The sequence below is a fragment of the Schistocerca cancellata genome, chromosome 3 (assembly GCF_023864275.1).
Source record: "Schistocerca cancellata isolate TAMUIC-IGC-003103 chromosome 3, iqSchCanc2.1, whole genome shotgun sequence".
Taxonomy (NCBI): Eukaryota; Metazoa; Arthropoda; class Insecta; order Orthoptera; family Acrididae; genus Schistocerca; species Schistocerca cancellata.
In genome coordinates this window covers 45,522,064-45,542,779 of record NC_064628.1, presented here as the reverse complement: position 1 = coordinate 45,542,779, position 20,716 = coordinate 45,522,064, and the positions used below count along the sequence as shown (strand labels likewise).

Genomic DNA, 20,716 nt, shown 5'->3' with positions numbered 1-20,716 from the left:
GACAATTTAAAAAGAATATAAATAATTTTGGAGTGGGTTGTAACTGACGTAGGTGACGAAGTCTGCACATGGTCATATGTCGAAAGAAAATCATTTATAAGAAAGTTACGTCGTTACACTACAGGCCGAAGAATTGTTAGGATATTTTATACCTTTCATAGTGTGTGTCTTATGACGTTCGACGTTAACCATACAAAAATAAAAATCATAAATATGATTTTGCAACGCCCTCCAAACCAAGGCAACTGCAAAAGGCATTTCTTTTCTCTTCCCATTTTTCCACAGTTTCAGTTCCTCAACATACATACGGCTTACCTTGGGCAGCCTTATACCAAAATAAGCATAGTGGACATTTTTCAAGAAACTATTAATGTCCTGCCTTTGCTTATCAATTACATGTCTACAAGAAACACAGAATATGTTTGGGGTATTCAAACAGATGTGGGAACTCATTTCTGAGAATCTGCAAAACCACATTTAACAGCACAAATACAGTATAATCTTACAGCAGTATAGTATGCCGTAAATGAACTAAATATTCCTGCCTAACAACCAGATTGACTTGCAAGTGTGGCCAACTGATCCGTCTTACTAAAATAAAATTGACCTTACTGACAATAAGATTTCTCTCTGTGGAACTTAGGTTTAAATGAAAAAGAGTCTACTTGATTTGTGAAAACAGCTGCACGTGATAGAAAAAAACTAATAACAGCTCTGAAAACAACGCAAAAACTACTCCATGAGTAGCAAAAATTACGTAAACGTCAAAAATCATGTTGTATAGTGGTGTAATAAATCCGTTTGAAAACCAGTGATTGCGGATTTGTTCTGCAAGGACATTACGAAAATTTTTGGGAACTGTATCAGTTGTGTGACAAGTCAGTCTATTCCATTCCCCGTGGGGACAGCAACTGCAGTTCGATTCGTCGCGACAGCTCCCATCGTCAGACTAACAGCACTTGTTTGGCGGTAGGAGAAAGTACACGGCTTGCACTCTTGTTATGCTCCCGAGGCGGGCTATTACGCATCCTTGACAGTGACCGGTTTGCACTTCGCTGGTGGCGAGGGCAGGTCCTCCTGTGAACTGGTTATAACTGGTAGCTCCACCTGGCTGTTGCAACAGCTTCAGCCTTACGAATCACGTGTAGGCGTGGCCCCCCTCTTACAGAAAGCCGTAATATCGTGGGACCTGTCTGACAATTCTTGCGCCCGAAGGGAGAAAACGGTGACCGACTGAAACTAGTAACAGCGAGCAGTTCATCTACATCTACGTCTACATCTACATCCATACTCCGCAAGCCACCTGATGGTGTGTGGCGGAGGGTACTTTGAGTACCTCTATCGATTCTCCCTTCTATTCCAGTCTCGTACTGTTCGTGGAAAGAAGGATTGTCGGTATGCCTCTGTGTGGGCTATAATCTCTCTGATTTTATCCTCATGGTCTCTTCGCGAGATATACATAGTAGGGAGCAATATACTGCTTGACTCCTCGGTGAAGGTATGTTCTCGAAACTTTGACAAAAGCCCGTTCCGAGCTACTGAGCGTCTCTCTTGCAGAGAAGTTTGTCTATCGTCTCCGTAATGCTTTAACGATTACTGAATGATCCTGTAACGAAGCGCGCTGCTCTCCGTTGGATCTTCTCTATCTCTTCTATCAACCCTATCTGGTGCGGATCCCGCACCGGTGAGCAGTATTCAAGCAGTGGGCGAACAAGTGTACTGTAACCTACCTCCTTTGTTTTCGGACTGCATTTCCTTAGGATTCTTCCAATGAATCTCAGTCTGGCATCTGCTTTACCGACGATCAACTTTATATGGTCATTCCATTTTAAATCTCTCCTAATGCGTACTCCCAGATAATTTATGGAATTAACTGCTTCCAATTGCTGACCTGCTATATTGTAGCTAAATGATAAAGGATCTTTTTTTCTGTGTGTTCGCAGCACATTACACTTGTCGACATTGAGATTCAATTGCCATTCCCTGCACCATGCGTCGATTCGTTGCAGATCCTCCTGCATTTCAGTACAATTTTCCATTGTTACAACGTCTCTATATACTACAGCATCATCCGCCCCCGGTAGCTGAGTGGTCAGCGCGACGGACTGTCAGTCCTAAGGGCCCGGGTGTGTTGTCCTAATCATCGCCATTTCATCCCCATCGCCCTGCAAGTCGCCGCAGTGGCGTCAAATCGAAAGACTTGCACCAGGCGAGCGGTCTACACGACGGGAGGCCTTCGTCACACGGCGTCCGCAAAAAGCCTCAGTAGACTTCCAATGATATCCACAAGGTCATTGTGAATAGTAACGGTCCTACGACACTCCGCTGCGGTACACCTGAAATCAGTCTTACTTCGGAAGACTTCTCACCATTGAGAATGACTTGCTGCGTTCTGTTATCTAGGAACTCTACAATCACACAGTTGGTCTGATAGTCCATATGCTCTTACTTTGTTCATTAACAGTTACCATAGTTTGGAGCCACTAGCATAGTCTCAGGGTTTCAATCTCAGTCAGAAACCTTCGGACAACGTCAGCCTTTGCCCGCCGTTTGTTTAATGTTCTCTCTGTTGTTTCGACAACACGAGTGGCCAGACACTGTCAAAGATTTATCCTCCACCACTGATGGTGGACTGTGGATGGTGGATCTCTCACAGTTGCCGTGTACTGGTGCTGCCGAAACGCCATAAAATCACAAAGATCATCAAAGGAACTCATCCGAAGATCACTAGATGAAAGACAGCAGACAATAAGTAAAAAAGGGACCACATATGTCTCAAGTATTTTGTACTGTGTCAAAGGTCAATGGCGGGTACTTGCAATCCAACCGACATGAGCTCGACATTATGGTAAGAGAAGTTAATGCAGTACCTCACTTATGTGTATTACTTGTTTTTAATCTCCTCAGGAAGGTCTTTTTTATTATTTTAAAAGATCGTTTAATTAAAAGGGAATTTTTACTAAGCCACTTTTATAAACTTTGCCAACTCTGCGTCCAGGAGTCGCCCGCCTGATCTTGAGAACTGTAAATAACATATTTAACCTGCATTTTATCCAGTCTGACAAAGCATTACTTGGTACCCATCTGCTTCTGCTTTTTATAGGTATGAAAAGTAATTTTCATTTTTCTTCATGGTCAAATGTTTGAGTAGAGCGAAGACAAGAGTCCCAAGAAATTACACACTAGATTTTTCTCCGAATTTTCATAGGCACACGAAGAGCGGGAAATCAACAACTCTGGTGTCAAACTGACTTGCGTGTGGTCTAATTTTGCAAAAAAGTAATCAGGCCAATTAAGAAAAATTTAATCAGTGATTTGAGGGAAAGTTACACAATGGATGTTTGCTCGAATTTTCATAGTGAACTGTGTATGGTCCGGTGATCCAAGCTGAGCGTGTGCTTTTACAAAAATAATGGTGCAGGACGAGCTGATGAAATGCTCGTTACTTTGACAAAATAATAAGTAAGTTATTCTTGTAGTAAACCACCGTGCACAAAGACAATGCCGACACAGTGAAGTGAACCAATTGGGAATACAACTGGGTGTATTTATTTTTAATAGTTTGCCTAACCAGAAAAAGTTGCAAGACTAGTTAAACATCTTGAAATCTAATTTAAGCCTGAGATTAACAGTTATTTATTTACGTATTCCCAACATGGAGTCAGGAAAAGACCATCAACTTTGCTAACATAAATAGTGTATCGTAATTCCGTCATAGTTGCGTTTTATTATGCTGACGACTAGTTTCGAACCATGAAGTTCAATTTCAAGGCAGGCCTGTTAAACCTCACTAACAGTGCTTGGCTAGGCAACAATCAGTTTACACGTGGGTAATATACATATAATAGTCACATAGAATGTCAGACCAATTTCACAATATAGATGTGTTCACAAAATGCAGTTGAACTAGACTAAAGACTAGTGCTGAAGACAGCTCCCTAGAGCTCTATCAGGTTTGCCAGTATGAGGTCTAGTTCACGAAAAATCAAATTACAATTCCTCTTGATCTATACTAGTATGTTTTAATAATAGTAGAATACCGATTGATATTTAAATATGTTTTATTTCATGCTTTCTGAACAAAACATGAAGGTAAAAAAATTTAAAAAAACAAACAATCAAAAGTTTTGTAACATTATTTGTCTAAAAGTGTGAAATGAAATACAACAGATAAACATTTGACCCTCCTCATTTGCTCTACCTGTTTTCGAGCGTTATTCACAGACACGTCAAAAGTTTCTCTAATGTATTTTATGTCTTACTTTTAGACAAATTATTTCGTTAAGCATTTGAGAGACTTTCAATTTTTTGTTATGTTGTCTTGTAAGTTAAAAGTTGACACATAAAATAGATATTTTCGTCTTTCTCTAGTTGTGATGATACCAAATGGTGGCTGATACCGGTTTTGGAGAGAAAAACGTTTTCCAAGATTGAATCAACGAAAATATTAAGTGTGCAAATAAAATAAAAGAGAGATGTTAAACTTGATCGTGTCGTAAATCCAGAATATTTTCAATTTCAAATTACACCAAATTACACCATAAGCTGAAACTTCCCTGTTTTCACTTGATCTATAGTGGTATGATATTAATAATAGTAGAATGCCCATTGATATTTAAATATGTTTTATTTCATGGTTTCTGAACAAAACATTAAGGTAAAAAAATTAAAAAACAAAGTCAAAAGTTTTGTGACATTATTAGTCTAAAGTTGCATAATTTTAATATTTTTGTACACTCTTAACTGTCTAGTAAAGGCCCTTAAGTCTGCTGTCAGCGATATAATAAAATATTCATACTGTATGATACGCACTACACATATATATTTTATCATACTCCAACAAAATATATGGGGAATGCCCTCAAAGATGGCAGTAATCTACTAAGAAAACTGGTGGCTTGAGAAACTAATGAATATGTTACTATGCGCAGAAGTGCAGTAGATACAAGGAAAAGAACAGGGAACATATTATTATAGTTAACCCTGCGTACTTATTATTCAAGGAATTCATGCCTTCTTTCATTGCAGTCACAGCTCACCTCAAATGAGAGATGTGACTATGTGCATACCTTGTACAACGTATGAAAAGAAAATAAAATTTCTTGTGGATCACGCTTAAGCACGCCACACATATACAGGCTATTTAGACGCGTGTCTCAGATTGTCACATGAGCACTGCCCAAAAGTAGAATAAACACGAGTCCAAAAACAAAGTGTGGAAATGTCAAACGTACTAAGTGCTATTTTCGCACCAAACCAGTTTTCAGTACTTTTATGTTCTCGGTACTCTTTTGCATATTCCTCGATTTGTTCCAAGTGCCAAACCAAGGAGAAAATATTTTCAACATTCATTATTAGTTGGCGCCTGTTCTTTGTACCCTCTGGAGTTGCAGTTGCCACGTGTTAAGATCTCTAACATTTAGGTTTTGATGATGTTTATCGTTAGCCTGGGATGGTTTGAGGAAATACACAAGTTTTTGGCGAGTGGGCGCAGAGTTTTTAGCTGTACAGTGTTTTTTTAATAGAGAAACGAAGAAATATAAGCAAGACATTTGTTACGCAAAATTTACGCAATATTGTTTAGTCAGTTAAAGCTATGAACTGATTCCATGTAAGTCCAATCAAGGAGGTGCTAAGTGTGGTGACCACCCAGTGTTACACATCCTTCAGTCCTTTTCCTCCGAGAGTCATGAACCCCTGCGTACAGACTTTCTTTGAGTTTAAATACGCTGTTGAAATTTCATTGTCAGTGCAGACGTGCAAGTTCTGGAAGCGTAGTGTGAACGAAGTGTCTCATACTCATACTCAATAGCTATAAAAATTCTTATTCTGAAAGAGAATAGGTACATGTCAGTATGCTGAAAAGAAGGTCATGTCCAATATATGCCACGCCATTCTTCATCTGTAAGACCAGCCTTGTTTATCAGTTGGAACACAGAAAGAGCTTCCTCAACAACACAGGGAGCTCTACAGTAAATTTAGCAAGATATGATCCCGAGAAGGGAGTTGTCTGAGAAACAGATGTCAGTACTAGATTTTTTCATTGAATCCAGTATTGTCATCCTCGTATAAAAAATTAAAAGATATGAGAAATGGATTTTTTGAGTAGTGTTCAACTAGTTAAAAGGTTAATGCTGTATTTCTATGCTCCTACTATCATAAATAAAATGTAGTGTCTCAGTATTAATGGCACTTGAAACAAAAACTTTTTATTCGGCACTTAGAACTAATCAATACGCAGGTATGGCACATAGGACGCTCTTAACACATTATTTATTTTCTAATTTGTCTCATAATTGTTTGCAGTGATGAGTTGAGCAGCATAATTTGGTGCTATCAGAAAACCTTCTCAATTCTTTGTGTACAAATAGGTCATGCATACAAAGAGGCAAATTGTTTTTTGATTATCCTGCCAAATTTGAGACTGGCACTTAGAATATTTGACATTTCCGCTTCTCAAATACTTTCCGAGATATGAGCCATTCTGCCTTATGGTAACCGTCTGTCGATGCTACAGGTGGTGCTAAGTGTGGTGACCACCCAGTCTTATACATCCTTCAGTCCTCCTTCTCAGAGAATTATGAACCCTTGCGAACATACCTGGTCCCCCTTGCATTTTGTCACATACATGGGACAGATGCTCCTGTAACATGTGCACATTCTCCACGAGTGCGCAATACGTGAATGGCTTTAAATGACCCCTTAGCTAGAAACCTAAAAGATTAAAGTCAAGTGTACAGGGGAGCCATGCCTGAACCTCCTCAACTACTTCACACTCAGTAAACAATAATGTCGGGCGCTGTTATTCGAAGCGTAGAACATGAGATTGTGTCGGGCATTTAGCTAATCCGTCATCGTTTTCCAAGGGTAACATTCTACCACATCGAAGGTAATTTGTCACAAGAAATTATTGACAAAAAGCACCTGTTACTTGTTCCGGTTAAGTATCCGGCCCTTAGAGTCTGTCAGCCACAGTTCCTCCAGACACATCAATTCTAAAGCAAATGTATTGGGGGAAACATATAGCCAAGAATGGCAATAACAATTCACTCAGCTACAAAAATTTTCATAGGGAATTATTAACGAATAAAAGGATTAATACAGACACTGAGCTTTCAAGGAAATAAATATTTGCACTGGCTGAATAATTTAGTTTCTTGAAATAATGGATAATTTTGAAATAATACACTGCAAAATAGCTGACTACAGCAGTAGCTTTCATAATTTACGATTGCTACTACATCTCGGTTACATAACATTGTATCATGCCTGCTGATGCAAATATTACCCAAAATTACTGAATTTATCATGTCTGAGTCATTGTGTTTAATAATGTTGACAGGAACATTTTTAATACAATAAAACGTACTGTGAATACCGTAGTACTGAAATGAACACGATTCATAGACGTTGCAGGACACCAGCACTTATATTCACAAATTTTGTTTTTAGATGAATGTAAATGGATCAGAAAAAACATACTTTCAAACTAATGAAATTCTTTATGAAGTACTGCACACCAAGCGATCGACGCACGATGATAATATAGAAGCGTAAACGATTATTCTTTCAATATTTACTTTGTTTACTGCCTGAATTCAAATTAAATGAAATTAAATAATTAGGTTCAAGTAAAAGAATATTCGGCTGAAGGATTGTTTAAATGGAAAGTATCTGTTAGTTAATTTAGATTTGCTCATGATTTTTTCAAAGGGACAACTTTTTATTTAAATGTGTTAAATTCTCTTACATATTTATTGTAATTGGTCATGCAAATAGGAATTTTGGAATCAGGAACCTATCACAGGTAATAATGCAATAGGTTAAAATTGTAATATATCACTGAATGGGATTTACAATGCAAATTACTAATCACTGTAAGTACCCCTCTCATAGACTCGTGGAGCTGCTGCCGTCGAACGTCGTAATCTTGTGGAGAGGTTGAAACTTCCTGGCAGATTAAAACTGTGTGCCGGACCGAGTCTCAAACTCGGGACCTTTGCCTTTCGCGGGCAAGTGCTCTACCAACTGAGCTACCCAAGCACGACTCAGCCCCCACCTCACAGCTTTAGTTCTGCCAGTACTTCGTCTCCTACCTTCCAAACTTTACAGAAGCTCTCCCGCGAACCTTCTCTGGAAACATCCCCCAGGCTGTGGCTAAGCCATGTTTCCGCAATATCCTTTCTTTCAGGAGTGCTAGTTCTGCTAGGTTCGCAGGAGAGCTTCCCCCTCCAATTGCGCAAGGCTACGCACTGTTCACATCCAACTGCCCAACACTACAATAGAGAATATTGCAACAATGAGTCCAACCAGCCACAGACTGCATACAGCACAGTCAGTGATTTTCATACACAGCGTTACGTGGCGTTACCAACATGAAAACCTGAGCCGCCAGCAGTGGTGGATGTGGGGAGAGAGAAGCCAGAGTTTTGAAATGTTAATATGAGCGGACGATTGGACGTGTGTCCGCCAGTAAAAGGAAATTTGTAAAGATGTGCCTGACAGTAGTTAGTGCCTTCAGTAGTTAGAGTCTTTTATTTAGCTGGCAGTATTGGCGCTCGCTGTGTTGCAGTAGTTCGAGTAACGAAGATTTTTGTTAGGTAAGTGATTCATGAAAGGTATAGGTTATTGTTAATTAGGCCATTCTTTTGTAGGGATTATTGAAAGTCAGATTGCATTGAGCTAAAATATTGTGCGTCAGTTTAGTGATGATCAGAATAAATGAAGAGAGAAATGTCTGAGTACGTTGAGGTTTACTCAGCTGTTTCTGTATCAAATAACGTGAGAGTTTTTCCAGCACTGTCATTCTTAATTTTCTAAGGGGACGCTTCAACAGTAAAACCGTAGTAGAGGAATAGGTAAATGAATAAGTTTTGTTGTGGTGTTCAGTCCTGAGACTGGTTTGATGCAGCTCTCCATGCTACTCTATCCTGTGCAAGCTTCTTCATCTCCCAGTACTTACTGCAACCTACATCCTTCTGAATCTGCTTAGTGTATTCATCTGTTGGTCTCCCTCTACGATTTTTACCCTCCACGCTGCCCTCCACTACTAAATTGGTGATCCCTTGATGCCTGAGAACATATCCTACCAACCGATCCCTTCTTCTTGTCAAGTTGTGCCACAAACTCCTCCTCTCCCCAATTCTATTCAATACCTCCTCATTAGTTACGTGATCTACCCATCTAATCTTCATCATTCTTCTGTAGCACCACATTTCGAAAGCTTCTATTCTCTTCTTGTACAAACTATTTATCGTCCATGTTTCACTTCCATACATGGCTACACTCCATACAAATACTTTCAGAAACGACAACCTGACACTTAAACCTATACTCGATGTTAACAAATTTCTCTTCTTCAGAAACGCTTTCCTTGCCATTGCCAGTCTACATTTTATATCCCCTCTACCTTGACCATTATCAGTTATTTTGCTCCCCAAATAGCAAAACTCTTTTACTACTTTAAGTGTCTCATTTCCTAAACTAATTCCCTCAGCATCACCAGACTTAATTCGACTACATTCCATTATCCTCGTTTTGCTTTTGTTGATGTTCATCTTATACCTTCCTTTCAAGACACTGTCCATTCCGTTCAACTGCTCTTCCAAGTCCTCTGACAGAATTTCAATGTCATCGGCGAACAAATAAATAAGTGAACATCTATTTTATATAAAATTTTATTTGAAAAAGATAACAGAGAAGAAGACAAAAAACAAACTAGGCGTTTCTAGAGCGGCGTTCTAACATAGTCCCACACGTCCACACTCAGCGGTAGAAGTATGGGTAGGGGAAGGCGGAGTAGGGGCCGATCGCGGGGTAGCCGAAGGCGCCGTAGGCGTAGGGGGCGGCGTAGGCGTAGTAGGCCTCGGCGCCCTTCAGGGTCTCCTTGGCCTTCTCCTGGGCGAACACGGCCGCCACCAGCAGCACCACCAGCAGAGAGCACACCTGTAAACACAGAACACACACTGTAGTCGAAGTAGAGAGGGTACAAAATGTAGACTGGCAATGGCAAGGAAAGCGTTTCTGAAGAAGAGAAATTTGTTAACATCGAGTATAGGTTTAAGTGTCAGTAAGTCGTTTCTGAAAGTATTTGTATGGAGTGTAGCCATGTATGGAAGTGAAACATGGACGATAAATAGTTTGGACAAGAAGAGAATAGAAGCTTTCGAAATGTGGTGCTACAGAAGAATGCTGAAGATTAGATGGGTAGATCACATAACTAATGAGGTGGTCTTGAATAGAATTGGGGAGAAGATGAGTTTATGGCACAACTTGACAAGAAGAAGGGACCGGTTGGTAGGACATGTTCTGAGGCATCAAGGGATCACCAATTTAGTATTGGAGGGCAGCGTGGAGGGTAAAAATCGTAGAGGGAGACCAAGAGATGAATACACTAAACAGATTCAGAAGGTTGTAGGTTGCAGTAGGTACTGGGAGATGAAGAAGCTTGCATAGGATAGAGTAGCATGGAGAGCTGCATCAAACCAGTCTCTGGACTGAAGACCACAACAACAACAATGCACTATCTGATCAAAAGATTGAGGACACCTACACTTGCTGTGGTGTGTATCTATCCTTCCCCTTTATGACGGCTTTTCCACAAACCATTGCTCACAGATGCTGCTTATGATGGGGCGATTGCCTCCGAACTTTTCCTCTGCTACATTCAATAAACAAATCTGTAAAATGTGTTGATATCCTTCCGCATTTAGCATTTTCTTAAGTGCAGTAAGGAGACCACACCGTAACCCCGAAGATACCACGATACCGTAACACCCACTCTTTCGTATTGCACTACTGGCGCTACACATGGTGGCAAGTAATGTTCTTCAGGCATTCGCCAAATCCAAACGCGTTCATCGGTTTGCCACGCTATACAGCGTGATTCATCACTCCAAATCGCTCATTTCCAGTCATCCGCTGTCAGATGCCGTCTCTCGTTGTATCACCTCGAGCGTCGTGTAGCACTTAGTACAGAAATGTGTGACTCATGAGGAGATGCTCAATCATTGTACCCCATTCTTTTTAACTCCCTACGCACAACCATTCTGCTGTCTGGACTGCAGGCAGCACTTTGAAACTCACGAGCGATTCATCCCGCTGATTTGATGTCATTCTTTACTACCACCACTGGCAGCGCCTGACAATCCCTGCCCGTCAATACATGAGATGTGCCTGCGTTTGGCTAAGCTTTGAAGTATGTAGCAGGTAATTCACATTCAGCGACTCATGTGTCTATAATTCGCAAGATACTGTTACAGTGCTGTGCTTTGCGGAGCGTGGCGTAAGTAGGTCCGTTTCTTCTGTAGTTCGCATATGGTAAGAGAAAAAAGCCACTATTAACACTTTGCCGACCGGCGACACCCCAGTGATGTCGTGTGCACAGTATCGCTCAGTGGCCGGTGACAGCACTTTAGTATCTTTTTCATTCTGTTGATGTTTTGTTTAGGTAACAATAAGTTACACACGTCAACAAGTTTTTTGTTTTTATAAGTACTTGTGCACTTTCAGCATGGCAGACGAAAAGAGACGATACGATTATTTGCGATGAATGCGCGGACGTCCTGTCTGACGTTCCGGACTGCTTTGCCGATTGGGAAAAAGACATTGGATATAAAAAAAAAATGCAAGTGAAGCATAATCGTCGGAAGCTACTGAAATACGTCCGAGAAGAATTCAGCGAACGCTACGGTTGCTAACTGATTCGAATGAATCAGACGAAGAAGAAGACAGACTATGATTTACTGAGGACCAATAATAAATTTGAAGGATCTCCGGGTCCACACATATTTCCCAAAGATACACAGAGCGTCGTGCATATCGTAGAATTATACATTGGGATCGATCTATTTGAATATATTAGCATCGAAACCAACAAGTATTACAGTCAAAATTGCAATAGAAGGAAACTGGATAAAAAAATGTCAAATTTGTCGACGTTACGGTACCCGAACTTAGAAAATGATTTGGGCTTGCTATCCTTATGAGAATAAAAAAAAAAGCAAGGATCGATGATTACTGGTCAACGGATCCGTTGACAGACACATCGATATTTCGCAAAACGATGTCTCACAATCGATTCAGACAAATATTATAATTTTTACATTTTTCCGGCAACAACAATAAACCGAATAATGCCGACCGGCTTTTCAAAGTGCAATTTACAATTGATCATTTTTTCAAAAAGTTTAAAGAAACGTTTAACCTAAGTCAAAACATCTCAGTTGATGAAGAAATGATATCGTGGTGTGGACAGTTAAATTTTAAAGTTTACAATCCGTCGAAAATTACGAAATATGGCACACTCTTTCGGATGCTGTGTGATTCGAGTACGGGATACATTTCCTCATTCAAGATATATTCCGGCGTTGGGCAACCATTAGCAAAAACAGTGATGGAACTATTGTCACCTTCTGATGGAAAGTGGCATCACCTCTACATGGATAATTATTATAACAGTGTAGAACTTGCAGAGAAGTTACTTCAAAAGAGCATTCGAGTTTGTGGAACGATACGGCAAAATAGAGGATATCCGGAAAAACTAAAGCGCGCAAAAGTTGATGTGATGGAAGCTTGTCATCAACGGAAAGGTGACAAGCAGCCGGCGATAAGCCAAGTAATCCGAATTAGCGCTGCCGGCGCCAAGCGAATAAATTTGTAGGAGACGTGCTGACGGCAAAGTGTTAACACGCACTGGTAGAGACGCAATCTCTGTTGTCTTATTCTATGAATTTTATGCGAAATTTACGATGTAACGTACTGTTCTGCTAGTTGCAGAATGTTTGGGAGTTAAATACCATTGACACCACAGTTGTTTAATACTTACTTAAGTGCTCTAGCTTGTCACTGTGTGCATAATATCAGCGACCAAACAGCTACGAGTACTTACACATGATGTTACTTTCATCGCATGCAGAGCGACAAAAATGAAACTGACCTAACTCTTTTTCGGATTTAGTTGCAACATTATCCAAATGGCAAAGAATTCATTAGGTAACACGTTCTAACATTACAAAACATTCTTCCGGTGGAAGGTAGTTTGCCGAAAAGCATGACAAATTGTAGATTGTAATCATAAGTGTCACATCATTATAAAAAAAGGATCTCCACCTTCACTCATAAAGTTTTCTTTGGTTTTACATGACTGAAAGCTGTTAGACAACCTACACTTGTTAAGTACTGCCAGTTTTTAGATAAGATATCGGTATGTTTGAATAGTCAGTTTTTCATTTCTTCAGATGAGTCTGGTTCAGCCTGCCCAGATACGTGAACAACGTCCATACTATCATCCCTGAAAGTTGATTACCCTAGCAGCAAGGGTATCGGTACATGTATTCTACTGAAGGAGGTATCAGAACGGTTTTCGCTTGTAGCTTTCGACTCGATCGTTTCCGGACCAGGGTACCTTACCTAAGATTGTTTTATTTATCCTTCTCTATCGTCCCTGAAAGCTTGTAACACCATCACAGGATTACCATCTTTATAAAATTTCCTCGGTGTTCATGTTGACACTCGGGCTTTCGAAGATATTCACCATCCTCTGCTCAGGGGCTTATTGCTGGGAACGAAGTGTTTGTGTAGGTCTCCTTAACTTAGCATATTTGTGGAGTGATTTCCCCTATGGCGGGATTTGCATCCGAAAATGTGGGAATCGGAGAATAAAGCAGTTTCTAGCGCCCAGGGCCCGGCTCCGTTAACTCTACAATTACTGTACGATTTAAATTTAGTAGTGTACGTACGATATTCTACAGCTTTTTAAATTACAAAGTCCTCATAAGATGAGTTATAAGATTTTCGAATTTTCAGAGGAGTTCTTATATCCTATTGGAAGCCTTTTTTTCGCTGTCGCTGAATTTCCCAAGTTTCTGTACTTAAACGACTTTTATGTCCAATAAAGTGCTCAGACACGTTTCGTACTGCATACCCTAAGTAATTTTTGTGACATGTACATCATATGTTTTAGGCGCTATGTATAAAAAAAGGCGGTGTTCAACTGAAAGTAGCATTTATATTATTTTCCGCGACCGACGAAACAATGATTCGATACCATATATAGCTAGTACGGATACCATTTTTTACGGGTATGCCGCAATTGGAAGCTGGATTATAAACGAAAACCAGTGTTTAGCGTCCAGGCGAGGCGATTACAGATGGAACGCAAGTTCGAATTGAGAAGGGCTGAGAAAGGAAATTGGCTGTGTCCTTTCTAAAAGAAACTGTCCCGTCATTTAAAGAAGATCACTCAGGGAAACCACAGGGAAACCTAAATATGGGTGGCCATATGGGGATCTCAATCACCGTCTTCCCAGATGCGAGCCTAATGCCTTTCCACTGCGCCACGTCGCTCCGTCGTGGAATGGAAAAAAAAAAAACGCCGTCGTACTATATTATTCGGTTGGCTGAATCATTCGGTGGTTCATTAACCGGGGACGTAGATATAATTTGGTGCAATTTATATGAATTTTTTTCTGAAAATCTACTTCAAATATTTTGATATGGACTGTACATTATCGTCATCTGAATCTATCTTAGTTCTGTGTGTTGACGTGTTGAATAAATGATACAGCTTGAAAATATAGAAAAAATTTGCACCTGGCTGCGGTCGCTACTTAATCCGAACCGAGAGTTACAGTTTTTTGAACACATAATTGAAGAAAACCTTTCCCGGAACTGTTATGTAATTTAAATGGCAAGATGACCTGTCGGGAAATATAAAAATGCAAGTTATCGAGAAACTTTTCCAAAGCTTTTATCAAATAGCAAACGGAATGAAAGTATCTTTAGAGTTCAAAATGGTTCTGAGCACTATGGGACTTAACTTCTGAGGTCATCAGTCCCCTAGAACTTAGAACTACTTAAACCTAACTAACCGAAGGACATCACACACATCCATGCCCGAGGCAGGATTCGAACCTGCTACCGTAGCGGTCGCGCGGTTCCAGACTATAGAGCCTAGAACCGCTCGGCAACCCCAGCCGGCATCTTTAGAGTAAAAACATATATGACTCATTCACAAATATACAGACAGCGTATAAATTATGAACTAGAATCTCTTACAAATTCTTTTTAATGTAAATTTAACGCTAAGTTGATTATACACAGTATAAGCTGTTTCTCCTGCTGGTACAAGAATAGTTAAGTTCTTGAGGAAGAAAGATAAGGCCGTCCGTAACAGCAACATGGTGGTCTTCCGTCCGAAGACCGGTTCGATGCTACTTACTACGCTGCTGTATCGTGTACAGGCTTCTTCATCTACGAATAACTGCTGTAACCTACATCCATCTGAACGTCTTTACTGTGTTCATATCACGGTCTCCTACAATTTCTACACCCCACACTTCCCTCCAATACTAAACTGATAATTTCTTGATGCCTCAGAACGTATCTTATCAACCTATTGTAACCTAAATCCATCTGAAACACGTTACTGTATTCATATCTTGGTCTCACTTTACAACTTTTACAATCCACACTTCTCTGCAGTGCAATTTCTTGATGCCGATCGCTTCTTTTAATGAAGTTGTGTCACACGTTTCTTTTCACCCTTATTCGATTCAGTATGTCCTCATTAGTTACGCGATCTACCCATCTGTTCTTGAGAATTCTTCTATAGGACCGCATTTCAAACGCCTCTGTTCTCTTCTGGTCTGAACTGCTTGCCATCCATGTTTCACTTCTATACAAGGCTACACTTCAGGCAAATACTTTCAGAAAAGACTTCCTATCACTTATAATTTATATTCGGTGTAAAAAAAATTCCTATATTTCCGAAAAGATTTCCTTATTATGGCCAGTCTGCATTTCACATCCTCTCTACTTCGGCTGTCATCGATTACTTTATTTTCTTGCGTCCGGAAAACTTCTTTTAAAGTTTTTCGACCCAACATCGGGCCACTCTTTCTTGTCAAGCCAAAAGTTGTTGAAGGTACATCCCGTGGGCAGTTGGAACATGGTAGATGTTTCGCGCCCTGAACTTCAGCGTTGTCGTATTTGTTGCCTGCTTCGTCTTTTAGGTCCCATTTAATTAGATTTGTTTTGACAGGCGCTACATGTGTTCTGATGCGATTCAATGTCATCCAAATCCTTCACCTTGATGTACTACCGCTAGGCATCTCTTGTGAGCCAGGGTAATCCTTCGGGGGCTCATATACACTCCTGGAAATGGAAAAAAGAACACATTGACACCGATGTGTCAGACCCACCATACTTGCTCCGGACACTGCGAGAGGGCTGTACAAGCAATGATCACACGCACGGCACAGCGGACACACCAGGAACCGCGGTGTTGGCCGTCGAATGGCGCTAGCTGCGCAGCATTTGTGCACCGCCGCCGTCAGTGTCAGCCAGTTTGCCGTGGCATACGGAGCTCCATCGCAGTCTTTAACACTGGTAGCATGCCGCCACAGCGTGGACGTGAACCGTATGTGCAGTTGACGGACTTTGAGCGAGGGCGTATAGTGGGCATGCGGGAGGCCGGGTGGACGTACCGCCGAATTGCTCAACACGTGGGGCGTGAGGTCTCCACAGTACATCGATGTTGTCGCCAGTGGTCGGCGGAAGGTGCACGTGCCCGTCGACCTGGGACCGGACCGCAGCGACGCACGGATGCACGCCAAGACCGTAGGATCGTACGCAGTGCCGTAGGGGACCGCACCGCCACTTCCCAGCACATTAGGGACACTGTTGCTCCTGGGGTATCGGCGAGGACCATTCGCAACCGTCTCCATGAAGCTGGGCTACGGTCCCGCACACCGTTAGGCCGTCTTCCGCTCACGCCCCAACATCGTGCAGGCCGCCTACAGTGGTGTCGCGACAGGCGTGAATGGAGGGACGAATGGAGACGTCTCGTCTTCAGCGATGAGAGTCGCTTCTGCCTTGGTGTCAATGATGGTCGTATGCGTGTTTGGCGCCGTGCAGGTGAGCGCCACAATCAGGACTGCATACGACCGAGGCACACAGGGCCAACACCCGGCATCATGGTGTGGGGAGCGATCTCCTACACTGGCTGTACACCACTGGTGATTGTCGAGGGGACACTGAATAGTGCACGGTACTTCCAAACCGTCATCGAACCCATCGTTCTACCATTCCTAGACCGGCAAGGGAACTTGCTGTTCCAACAGGACAATGCACGTCCGCATGTATCCCGTGCCACCCAACGTGCTCTAGAAGGTGTTAAGTCAACTACCCTGGCCAGCAAGATCTCCGGATCTGTCCCCCATTGAGCATGTTTGGGACTGGATGAAGCGTTGTCTCAAGCTGTCTGCACGTCCAGCACGAACGCTGGTCCAACTGAGGCGCCAGGTGGAAATGGCATGGCAAGCCGTTCCACAGGACTACATCCAGCATCTCTACGATCGTCTCCATGGGAGAATAGCAGCCTGCATTGCTGCGAAAGGTGGATATACACTGTACTAGTGCCAACATTTTGCATGCTCTGTTGCCTGTGTCTATGTGCCTGTGGTTCTGTCAGTGTGATCATGTGATGTATCTGACCCCAGGAATGTGTCAATAAAGTTTCCCCTTCCTGGGACAATGAATTCACGGTGTTCTTATTTCAATTTCCAGGAGTGTATTTAAATTTTTCTTTGTGTTCATGAGCAGCTCTTCGGGATTCAGTGTCTGAGAATCTGACCTCTTTATGTAGCTTCCCAAATGATGTGGATTTCATGCACTTTATTCTTAGCCTGCGCAAGTCGTTTAGGCTTGTACTGCATTTTTTGGCATGTGCGGATGTGAAGAGTACGGGACACGCATATTCCACCGTGGAAAAGCAAACTGCTTGGGCAGCTGTTCTTCATGCAGTCGGTCTGGCTCCGCATTTACTATTCGATAGTTGCCTCAGGATGTTGTTGCTGGCGGCAGTCTTTTGGCGGGTCTTTTCGCAATGATATTTGTATGTCAGTGATCTGTCCAACACGACACCTGGGTATATTGTTTTGTCTCTACGTTCCAGCTTATCATCAGTTATTTTGCTACCCTAATAGGTGAACTGAACTATTTCTTTTAGCTTCTCATTTGCTAATCTGATTCTCTCAGCGGCACCTGATTAAATTCGATTACATTCCATTACTCTTGTTAATTGTGTCGATATTCAGAAAATCTTTTCAAGATACCGTCCATGTCGAAGTCCTTTGCTGACTCTGTTATTGTCAACCCGCCAAATTCTCATTTATTCACTCTGAACTTCAATTCGTTCTCCATGTATTTCTTTGGTTTCCTTCACTGCTTTCTTAATGTACAGACTGAATAACATCGGGGATAGGCTACAAACTTCTGTCAACCCGTTCTCACCTAAGGCTTCCCTTTCATGTCCTTCGACTCTTATAATTACAGTCTGGTTTTATACAAGCTGTGAATAACGTTTCGCTCCCTGCTTTTTTTAAATCCCTGCTAGTTTCAGAGTTTCAAAGAGTCTCTTCCAGTCAACATTGCGTTGTCAAAAGCTTCCTCTAAGTCTACAAATGCTGCAAACGTCTTTTCTTAACCTGTCGTCTAAGATAAGTTGTAGAGCCAGTATTGCCTCGCGTGTTCCTAAATTTCTCCGGAACCCAAACTTCCCTGAGTTCAGCATCCGCCCGTTTTTCCATTCTCCTGTAAATAATTCTTGGCAGTATTTTGCAACCACGACTAATGAAAGTGGTAGTTTGGTAATATTCGCTCATATGAGCACCTTATAGAGATCAGAAACCCTGGCTTCATTTTATATTGTAATCACTTGAAGTTAGAATGGAGATCCATCGGGATGAATGGTACCGAGTAAAAACAGCGTTTCATTCTCTCCCTTTTCGAATTAAGATTTTCGGTCCTGACCGAACTTCCACAGCCATCCTATATTCATCAAGAATGTATTCAGTCGATTTTTTTTTAACAATGAAAACTGTCTTGATCACGATTTATTTATTAAGGTGACCCGTTTCGACCACTACTGTGGTTATCTTCAGACCATTGAGTAGGAACCTCTTTCTGCTGGAGAATCACTACAGGTAGTGATTCTCCAGCAGAAAGAGGTTCCTACCCAATGGTCTGAAGATGACCACAGTAGCGGTCGAAATCGGTCACCTTAATAGATAAATCGTGATCAAGACTGTTTTTATAGTAAATATTTGTAACACATTGATCACTGTCACTCCCATAATGTATTCAAAAGTAATGTATTCAGTCGGCTTGGAAATCAAGTATAAATTCGACGTTGGTGTTTGTCGTTTTCGAATATTTGAAAATAATCATCTTTTCCAACCTCGCACCTGCTACGATTGTTGTGTTTGCACAATTTTTTTCCCTTAGTGTTAAACCATTTGCGAAGTTTGGGTGACATTTATCCAGGCATTCGAGAGTTATCCTTACGTGTCACTCTTTCCTCCCCATTTCTTCACCCCCCTCACTTTGAGTTCTCCCTTTCCCTCTTGTAAAGTGTCCTGGTCGCATAGATCTTTTTATTTAGATAATAAGTAATGTATTGGTTAAAATTACTCTAAAAATCCACAGTTATGCTTGACATGCCACCACTTCCTATAGAACCTCTCACCTCTACAACTAATGTCTGTGCTGTCACCAATTCGCCGACTAACCTCGAAAACTATTGATGCTACAGTAATATATTTAATTTTACCTATTTTTACTTGTCACATCCTTCACACTCCCATCCGACTCTCTAAGAGTGCTTGGAACGTTATATCCCAACGATTAATTTTTTAGCATACGATGTCACATACAGGTAAGTGTCATATTTGATTGCAGTTGCTCCATGCATTCAAGAGATATGCTGGAAGGCACACACACACACACACACACACACACACACACACACACACACACACAGAGATCTCTTTTTGTGTGTGTGATTTAGACAGAAGAGGACAGAGCGCCTAGCGCAGCAGAGATCGCCACTTACGAAAGCCTTCATGGTGACGTCGGTTGTCAGCGGCGGTGACAGCAATGTGACTGATGCCCCTCGAGGCTACGGCGGCGTTTTATAGGGCTGTGCCGGCCTTGGTGGCTGCAAGTTTGGCGACGCGCGCCTCCCCAGGACAACGCCCGTTCCGCGTCAGGGTATGTGCCGTATGTGTTAACTTAGGCCCGACCCGGAGACTCCGAACGAGCGTTGGTGTCACGGCGCGCCTCGAGCCACAGGTCGATGCCCCGGTCCCTGCCTTAACCGACGTCGTGCGGCGGTACGCCTTGCTCTAATGTGACCGAGTGCACGCGTATCGCGAACATCGTGCTTCATGTAATTCCACACTTAAGTTTGTAGCTGTATCTGCATGTACTATTAATCTATTTGGAGGCTCCATCCAGGAATATTTATTACGAGGGTGAGTCAAATGAAAACCTTACATATTTTTTTAAAAATATTATTTATTGTGCAGAAGTGCTTTTCAACATAATCTCTCTCACACTCAATGCAAGTCCTCCAGCCGTTACAAACTGCATAAATTCCTTTAGAAAAAAAATTCTTTTTGTCGTCCGCGCAACCACTCATGCAACGCGTGGTGTACTTATTCATCAGAACGAAACATCTTTCCTCCTATTGCGTCTTTGAGTGGTCCTTACATATGGAAATAACTTGGGGCAAGGTCTGGTGAGTATGGTGGATGAGGAAGACACTCAAAATGCAGGTCTGTGATTGTTTGTTTTACGGGCAGTGTGGGGCCTTGCATTGTCATGTTGCAAAAGGACACCTTGTAACAACACTAACGTTATACTATTGTATATG

General features: G+C 41.6%; 1 long non-coding RNA gene across 1 annotated transcript; it reads right to left on the bottom strand.

Moving 5' to 3' along the window:
* Window positions 1-9,661: 9,661 nt before the first annotated feature.
* LOC126176914 (uncharacterized) lies at window positions 9,662-19,942 on the bottom strand. Its single transcript, XR_007535700.1, has 2 exons — window positions 19,895-19,942; window positions 9,662-9,945 (listed from the first exon to the last, which is right to left on the bottom strand). It is a non-coding gene; the product is annotated as an uncharacterized LOC126176914 (long non-coding RNA).
* Between the last annotated feature and the right edge of the window lie 774 nt (window positions 19,943-20,716).